The sequence below is a fragment of the Elaeis guineensis genome, chromosome 12 (genome assembly GCF_000442705.2).
Source record: "Elaeis guineensis isolate ETL-2024a chromosome 12, EG11, whole genome shotgun sequence".
In the NCBI taxonomy this organism is placed as follows: domain Eukaryota; kingdom Viridiplantae; phylum Streptophyta; class Magnoliopsida; order Arecales; family Arecaceae; genus Elaeis; species Elaeis guineensis.
Genome location: NC_026004.2, coordinates 16,430,337 through 16,437,090, shown reverse-complemented (window position 1 = coordinate 16,437,090; position 6,754 = coordinate 16,430,337). Strand labels below are relative to the sequence as shown.

The 6,754-nt window shown below is 38.6% G+C and overlaps 1 long non-coding RNA gene across 1 annotated transcript; it reads right to left on the bottom strand.

Annotated features, from left to right (window-relative positions):
• Positions 1–5,169: 5,169 nt before the first annotated feature.
• Positions 5,170–6,528, bottom strand: LOC105054935 (uncharacterized). The gene is made up of 2 exons (XR_833650.4): positions 6,200–6,528; positions 5,170–5,491 (listed from the first exon to the last, which is right to left on the bottom strand). It is a non-coding gene; the product is annotated as an uncharacterized lncRNA (long non-coding RNA).
• Between the last annotated feature and the right edge of the window lie 226 nt (positions 6,529–6,754).

Below are 6,754 nucleotides of genomic sequence, written 5' to 3'. Positions count from 1 at the left end.
ATTATTAGCGACAGCAAAATTATCGCCGCTAATGGCTGTTGCTAAAAATCATTTTTCTTGTAGTGAGTTTTATTTTAGGAGTAACGAACGTTAGAGAATTATTGCATAAGTATTTATTTTTTTTTCTCAAGGATTGCCTCCGAAAATTGATCATTGTTGGTCATTGCTAAGTCTTCAACCAACTGCATTATTGGATCAAGTGGTCTACTATTAAAGGCTACTCTTAAGACCAAAGTATAATGTGAGAGTGTAATTAGGAATGCAAATGAGCGAAGTTGAGATGTTTAGTCTTGAGTTGTTATATAAAAGGGATGATGAGGAACAAATTGAGCTCAGGCCAGGCTTAGTTGAGCATGTTTTTTCTTTTGGTAGCAGGCTTAGTTAAGCATGTTTAAGATTGAATCATTTGCCCTATCAGCCAAGTTGAACGAGCATTTTATTGATCATCCTTTTTGCAGGCTTTGATGCCTAACCTTAATTAATTTTTAAGCTGAGCTTTTAACAAATGTGCGGCTTCATTTCCTATCTGAACCAAGCTCAAAAATCAGAGATTATGTTTATAGATGCTTACAAAAACCAATTGTTCGGCCATGCTATTGATGCAACTAAAACTTACTAGTCATAATTTTTGAATATTCTAATGCATGCAATCTTTCTTGTGCATGCTGATGGAGTAGTGAATAGATACTTTTCTTTACAAAAGCATAGAAGTCTTTCCACACTACGGAGTCAGTCGGATGGCTAAGTATATTCTCCTCCGAAACTTGCTACTCATAATGCCATCTCACATCATACGCGAATACCTCGAGAAGAAGTTCATCGAGGTGCAGAGAGTTGACTCCGCACTAAATGTAACAGACCTGCTAACCAAGCCTTGCAGCCAACAGAAGATCGAAGCTCATCTTGAGAAGATGGGTCTAAAATATATAGCCAATTGGCTTTAGGTCAAGTGAGAGTTTGTTGGGTTTATATCCTAGAAGTCAATTGTTGGCTGACACATTATATTTTTTCAGGATCTAAATTTGTACTTGTAAAACTTTTATTATAAATAAAGGACTTTTTCTTTCCAATCATGCTTATGTGTCCATGATTTGTCCTAGAAATTAACAAAGATGATTTTTGTATATTCTTAAAAAGTTAAGAATTTGAGACATACATTAATTAGTAGTTAATTTCTAAATGCTCCCAATCAAGGGATCATCATGGAGGACAGTGATCAATCTATTTTAGATTGGTGCATGGTTCACTCCTTTGTGGGCAGATGAGTCTTGGGTCTGCAATGTAGAGACATTGGGGTGAAGGTGCAGGTGGTTGTTAGAGAATAACTTGCACTGAGCGTGACCAATATGAGAACCACATGGATGTCTACTCACTCGTCAGTGATCTTCTCAATGCTGTAGTGGTATGAGTGATCCTTTGACCTGCGGTGATATTGGCTATTCGCAGCGAGATTACTGAGTTTGACTGCACATTTTCTTGATCCCTAGCTATTCGGATCCTTACTGTGTATGTTGGCTTCAGTAGGTTCAGGTTCGTTGTTTAGAGTAGGATGCACCTAGATAAAATTTATCGATCTTGATAGAAAAGGAGAAGTCCTATATGATTTGCGAGATTGAGTTCAAAAGGTCTTTAGCCAAAGCAAGTATAAATACTGAAAAAAAAAATTTCATGGGATTCACAAATGAACACGAGTCGAGCCAATCTTACATAAGACTCACGATGGGGTTTGATGAATTCTCTATGACCTCCGTCAAGTCGGAACTTACGATAAAAGGACTAAATCATATGATAACTATACTTAGGGGTTCGTATTTTCATTCTACTGGGTTGCCACTATATACTGTTAGGTGTCACTGGTGGATTGTGAGACTCATCGGACGTCTTTTTGATAATCGATGGCCCTCGAAGGGTAGAATTAGAAATGTTCCAATCCATCGAAAAGAGTTTCGATGATATTATGATAGAGATCACAATATATCTCACTAGCAGTAGAATGGAACCTATGGGGTCACATATTAAGCAATTTAATCTGGAATTTGCCAATTGGGCTCATAAAGTTCCAATTGGGTTAAGGTTTATTTGAAACTCTATTAGGTTTATGAGAATCATGCTAGCACACGGTTAAACCTAGTTCTTCTCGAAACTTTGATTTGATCAAGTCCATAGCCTTGAGCCTAACCTAAATTCATTTGAATTTAATTAGGCTCTTAATTATAATTTCAAGAAAATTTAATTAAGTCAATTAGTTGGCATAATTATCCTAACATTATCTCTTCCATATCTCCTAATTATCTCTAAGTATGCATGTGGAATAGATGGAAGAATGGATGGCGTAATTTTTTTTTGAAAATTATTGAGCGCCATATCCTAGAGGGCCCACCCCCTCTTATGTGTCATGGCATGAAGGAGAGAGGTGGGTTCCATGCCCCATCTCTTATGGCTGGAGATTCCTCTGTGGGGCGCCAAGAGTTGGCGTCCCAACCACCTGATATATATTCCATGGATGGCTATTGTACATGCTTAAAAGGATTGATTAATTATCTTTTATATCTAATTTTATTTGGCATAAATCATATTTAAAAAGCAGAGGATTCTTATGAGATAAGAATCTATCTTTTTAAGATGACAGGATTCCTAATATGTGTCAGGGCTTATGTCTATTTAAAAGAAGGTCTCTAGGGTTTTTTAGTATTGATTTTTTATCAAGAAAATCTTTTCTCTCTCCATCTCCACGCCTCCTCTCTCTCATATTCTTCCTTTCCATGCTCAAAGGTTGGGTGTTCTCTCTTCCACACGCCTAGAAGGAGTTCTGATGACTTAGAGATTAAGGATCGAGGAGAAGAAGAAAAAGACTGCAGATCAAAGAGTTGATCTCTCAGTTAAGATCAAAAGAGTTGATCAGAGTTCTCAAGATCAATGTTCTTCTTGAGAAGAATCTTCTACGAGAAGAAAAGTTTGAGATTGATCCCGATGGATACCCGTAGAGATCGGACACGTGTGCGGCTCCATCTTCTACGAATCCGAGATCATCTGAAGTGGTAAATTTCTACCCACACAAAGGTAATGAGGTATCATCTCATATTTTTTTTAAATTTTAGATTAATTATATGTGCTTTCTTCTGGGCTGGGTAGATTTAGATCTGGTATCTTGCATGTGGGGTTAAAAGATTTAATCTGATTTATTTTTCGCTGCGTATTTTCAAAATTTTAAAATCTACACATGCTGCCTACCCTGTTTTCTATCAGAAGCCAACCCAGAAACTGAGAGGATCGGGTAGAGTGGCTGGGGGTCAGGGAAAATGGGTGTTTCGATCATTGGGTGAGAGAAAATGAGGACGATGGACGCAGTAGGGGAAAACGAGGGCGATCGCTGGTGTGGGAGCCAACCCAAAAATCGAGAGGGCCGAGGAGGGGGTCGGGGCCTGGGGAGGGGGGTTGGGGGTCTCGATCGTCAGGTGAGGGAAAATGAGGGCGGAGGGGGGGGATAGATGGAGGAAAAGTTAGGATTATTAGCGACGGTGAAAGCTATCGCTAATAATACCATCGATAATGATTATTAGCGATGAAAATTGTCATCACTAATAAAGTATTTCCGTTGCTAATAATCTTGTGATCTAATTTTTTAAAAAATAAAATTATTATTTATTTGCGATGCAATATTGCCGTCATTAAAAATCAAAAATACTGTCGCTAATAATTTTTTTTTCTAACGGTTTATTTTTTTTTCGCCATTGGTTGTTGGTAAAATTGGTTATTAGCGACAGCAAAATTACCGCCGCTAATGGCTGTCGCTAAAAATCATTTCTTTTGTAGTGAGTTTATTTTAGGAGTAACGAATGTTAGAGAATTATTGCATAAGTATTTATTTTTTTTTTTCTCAAGGATTGCCTCCGAAAATTGATCATTGTTGGTCATTGCTAAGTCTTCAACCAACTGCATTATTGGATCAAGTGGTCTATTATTAAAGGCTACTCTTAAGACCAAAGTATAATGTGAGAGTGTAATTAGGAATGCAAATGAGCGAAGTTGAGATGTTTAGTCTTGAGTTGTTATATAAAAGGGATGATGAGGAACAAATTGAGCTCAGGCCAGGCTTAGTTGAGCATGTTTTTTCTTTTGGTAGCAGGCTTAGTTAAGCATGTTTAAGATTGAATCATTTGCCCTATCAGCCAAGTTGAACGAGCATTTTATTGATCATCTTTTTTGCAGGCTTTGATGCCTAACCTTAATTAATTTTTAAGCTGAGCTTTTAACAAATGTGCGGCTTCATTTCCTATCTGAACCAAGCTCAAAAAATCAGAGATTATGTTTATAGCTGCTTACAAAAACCAATTGTTCGGCCATGCTATTGATGCAACTAAAACTTACTAGTCATAATTTTTGAATATTCTAATGCATGCAATCTTTCTTGTGCATGCTGATGGCGTAGTGAATAGATATTTTTCTTTACAAAAGCATAGAACATCAACTCCCCACATAAGCCAAGTTTCTTGAGATCTCAATTAGAAGTCAAGAAAATGGTGTCCTGGTGCATGGGTCTCCTACCGTATGAGATTATTTCTATATTTCAGACCCATAACATCTGGATCATATTAGAGCGACTTTATCATTATGTAAGGTCCACCCTCATCTAAATTAGATGCTGATACAAATGTTTTTCTTGAGATAGAAAGAGATTTTTAAACATATCCCACCCCCTAACCTATTACACCACCTAAAATTGAACACAGAACAATTGGTTGCTAAGAACAGAAGTGTCGATGCTACCAAGATCCTAAAACTCAGGATTCCGGCTCAACTCACCTTGTATTACTAGCCAACTTGAACTTCTCCCCAAGGGAACCATCATTCTGTCCGTATATTTTTCCTCTTCTCCTATTCATCAATAAAGTTTCCTTTACATCAAAAAAGAAACAGAAATGCCTAGCTTTTAGGACTGCTGCTTTATTAAAGTGACTTAGGAGTACATTAGCTCTTTTTACACTTCGCAAGAAACTGCTTCTTTTGCGTGTAAGCATCCAAGACATTCTTCGTTTTCTTTTCTTTAATTTGCATTCCTTCGTGTATCATTTAACTTTAATTACTGCAATTAGTGGGGGATGTCAAGATTTCCATCCGACCATAGATATGGAACGCAAAAAATAACAATAAAGAAGTGGACAAGAAAGAGACCGCAACTCCGTGGAACGGAACTTTAAAAGGCGCCATATTTGCTACCATTACACCGTACACATGCAGCAAATTAACCGAACACGACTTCCATTTATGCTGCCGCTTATTTTAGTTCATATACGTCCATTTCAAGGGGTTGGACCGGCCGCAGCATCCACCAGTAGTATGCCCACTGTTTTTCTCTGAAGCTATGGGACCGGCGGACCTCGACAATAGATCCCCTTGCACCCCGGAGGACGACGGTAAGGTTGCCCCCGGGGTGATTTCCATGCCGGTGATTTCGGTGCCAGGGCACGATATCCGATATATCCGACAGTTCCTGCACCCATGTACCAATAGCAAGTTATATCCGTATACAGATTTAACTCATAAGCAGCCAACACTTGTGTCTGGAATGTTTGCTTTCAGCGCAAAAGATTTTTGTGATTTCCTGCGAGGGAACACCCCAAACCAATGACACCACCATTTTAAGTAAGCTCGGTTGAGTCTGGAAAGGGTGATGAAAACATCTAGAGGTTGGATATGTAACCGATGGTGAATTGTAATTTAATCCAGTATTTTACTTTTCTTTTTTTAAACAAAAATATGGTAAGACCACCACTAAGGTTTGAGACCTGGATCTCTTTATTTGAAATGGGTGCCAACCGGTTGAACTGAGAAATAAGACATATTCTGTACGTAGCACGGCATATAAAACAATATAAAAGACGTTTTAGCATTCATCAAAACATTAAAAAAATGTTTTTAAGCAATATAAGTAGGCGGCGATGGTTGTTCCCCCCTGTTTATTAAATAAGAAAAGAAAGCAGAAGTTTACAGATGAAACTAAATAGTGCAGACGGAAAAATAAAAAAAGAAGGCCCTTAAAACGCATATATTTTAATAAATATGGTTCATGTTTTTGCACCGCAAGGAGAAGTTTGTCCCCGTCAAAATGGAACGTCAAGTATAAAAGACGAGAAAAAAACAGAATAGATAATGTTAATTAGTTTTTGAGAGCAAACATAAATCAGATCATTAGTTTTACCATCCTGAGCAAGATTCCTTGCAGCCATCCCCGATGGAATGGATGAAGTGGAGAGGAGCAGCAGATAGAGTAGGAGGAATGTCTTTGGAAGCATTTTCCTTTTATTCCCTCTACCTCGTTTTCCTGAAGTGCGATGATCCTTCTACTAAGCTTTGGCTTTTATAACAAATGAGATCGAGTTAGGGCAGATCTGGAGCCCTCACATTCTGCACTGGCCTCTATCTTCTCCTGTCCGCTCACAATTTTGTCGGTTGTTTCTGATATTTTCTGAACGTATTTCTATGTCCTGCCATCTACGGTTGACTGACTTCCATGCCCTGCCATCTCGCGTTGACCGACTTCTCTATATCCCGCCAGCCGACCCACCCTTTGTCATTTACCTCTTGTGGACCCTTTTGATTGTGCCGAATCGATTAGTCTTGGTTTTCTCAAGATTCTTCACGGAAGTGGAGGAGACTCGCTCATGGCTGGATAGCTTGGTGGAGCCCACAAGTGATGGTATGTACACCTAGTGCCGCCTCCCTCCGGAACAAAGCATCGCGTCCCCAGAAAGTT